This window comes from Hordeum vulgare, chromosome 2H (assembly GCF_904849725.1).
Source record: "Hordeum vulgare subsp. vulgare chromosome 2H, MorexV3_pseudomolecules_assembly, whole genome shotgun sequence".
NCBI lineage: Eukaryota > Viridiplantae > Streptophyta > Magnoliopsida > Poales > Poaceae > Hordeum > Hordeum vulgare.
Genome location: NC_058519.1, coordinates 569964270 through 569966435, shown reverse-complemented (window position 1 = coordinate 569966435; position 2166 = coordinate 569964270). Strand labels below are relative to the sequence as shown.

Below are 2166 nucleotides of genomic sequence, written 5' to 3'. Positions count from 1 at the left end.
TATGATAATTTTCATTGGGCTATGGTCTTGTCTGTACAGAAGATTCATTCAGACACAACTTTTTTAAGATTAGATATTCTAGAAGCATCAGCAGACACAATGCTTAAAAATGATCAACACAAGGAATAAAAGCACCTTAATATGGCTGGATAGTGGTGTCTAGATCCGTGGCAAGAAAAGAAGTCCTCCTAGTAAACAGAATTGACGATGAACAGAAGGAACATTTCCCCTGTTCCTTTCTCCTTCCGTCTCCCTAATCTGGAAAAATTTATCCATGCTTTTCTTGCAAGAATATTGGAACCATCTTTGATCTCTTAAATAACACATGTAAATTTATAAATTGACATTTTTTTTCGTTTCAGTACTTGGGCATATCGAAGGCGATGGATCGAGGTTGGATGAGTCAACCAAGAGCCAGTGCTGCTTACAAAGATGGTGTCGAGAAGTTTCTGTCTTTTGCATTCCGTGATGTTCCGGCTGGTGATAGAATTCTTTGTCCTTGTGTAAACTGCCGAAATAAAGCTATGCAGAGTTATGATGGAGTGAAGACTCACTTGAGATGTGATGGTATTCTTCAAGGTTACACTAAGTGGGTTTGCCATGGAGATGATTACAGTGACATACGTGTAAGTGGTAAATGACATTATTATTAAACAACAATTACATTTTGACAAGGTCGTTTCCAATACTGTTGCGACACAACTAGCAGATCATAAGTCAGATTCAATAAGTATTAAAAATAATTCTTGATTATAGCTGATCGTGTGTCTCCTTTCACATGTGTTCCTATTTAATTGTAGAATGCTAGTGCTGAAAATAGCAAGGCAACCAAGCCATGTGGTCATCACCAAGTCACTAAGCAGGTACCATATAGGCTTGATATCCGGATGACAATGATTTTATAATAGATAGTTGGTCTAATTATTTATGAAATTGTTCTTATTTGCATAAAATGAAATCTTCTCAGGTTCATCAATAATATCTGTTTCATTTCTTGAAAAATAGGATAAAACTGAAGTTGCGTTGTATTCAATGAACTCGAGAAACAAAGACAAGCCGGTGGCCAAAGGAACTTTAGTGAGTAAAGAGAAAACATATGTGGTTGGAGGATACATGCTTGGAGTGCAATACGTTGCAGTTCTTGTTCGTGGCTATACATATCTAGCAAATGAGAGACTAGTTAGACCATATGAAAAATTCGAAACAGTAAAGGATGCTTTTGGTTCTGTTATTGCCTGGCCTCGCTCACATGTAAGTATGTTTCCATTCAAGCATTGTGTATGATCAACTCTGCACATGTGTGAAAAGTTATTTATCAAGAATATTTCTAATTTTTAGGTAAAAGTAGTTAAGCCAACCACTCCAGCACAACCACAAAGCATTGGTATGATAGTTTCTTATAATTTCATCAAGAAATCTATTATCTTCCACTTTTCTATAAGCATATGTTCACGTAAACATTGTTCATCTAATTTTCAGGGTGATGATGACTTGAAAAGGGAGTGCATTAAAGGAGCTAGGAGTAGTTGACCAGTTGACCGGTTGTTGATATGAAAAGGGAGTGCATTGGAGGAGTTGCGAGCAGTTGATGAATCTACCTTTAAATGAACAATATTATGCATTATGTATAGATTTTAGATTCGTAGAGAAACATAGTTGTTCTCTATAGGATATTTTCTTATTTATTTGCACAAGCGTATATTTCATATGAATGTTTGGTATTATTCAGTTGTAAACTCCACGTACTTTATGTGGAGACATTGTTTCTGCTAATTAATGCATTGGATGTCATTACTGTTGTTGCTATGCATGTGCAGCCATGACATTATACAATAACTGAATTTGAAATGATGAAATAGATTCAAAATAAATCAATTCCATTTGAAGTAAAATATTACATTTGTATACAGAAGTTTAAGTATATATGTAGAGAAGAGTATAAGAGGCGAATGATGGTTAATGGTAGAGATGGTATGAATTTGAAATGGTGAAACAAATTCGAAATAAACTGAATAATAATCGAAGTAAAATATTCCATTTGCACAAAAAGGCTTATGTATATTTAGAGACGATTATAAGAGACGAATGAAACATGTCTATGTGTAGAGACGTAATACGAGCATGCCTAATATAACGTCTCTACATGTAGACACGATTTTCAACGTC

General features: G+C 34.9%; 1 long non-coding RNA gene across 1 annotated transcript; it reads left to right on the top strand.

Annotated features, from left to right (window-relative positions):
* The first annotated feature begins 1238 nt into the window (after positions 1–1238).
* LOC123430585 lies at positions 1239–1539 on the top strand. The gene is made up of 3 exons (XR_006622961.1): positions 1239–1251; positions 1339–1384; positions 1480–1539. It is a non-coding gene; the product is annotated as an uncharacterized LOC123430585 (long non-coding RNA).
* Positions 1540–2166: the final 627 nt, after the last annotated feature.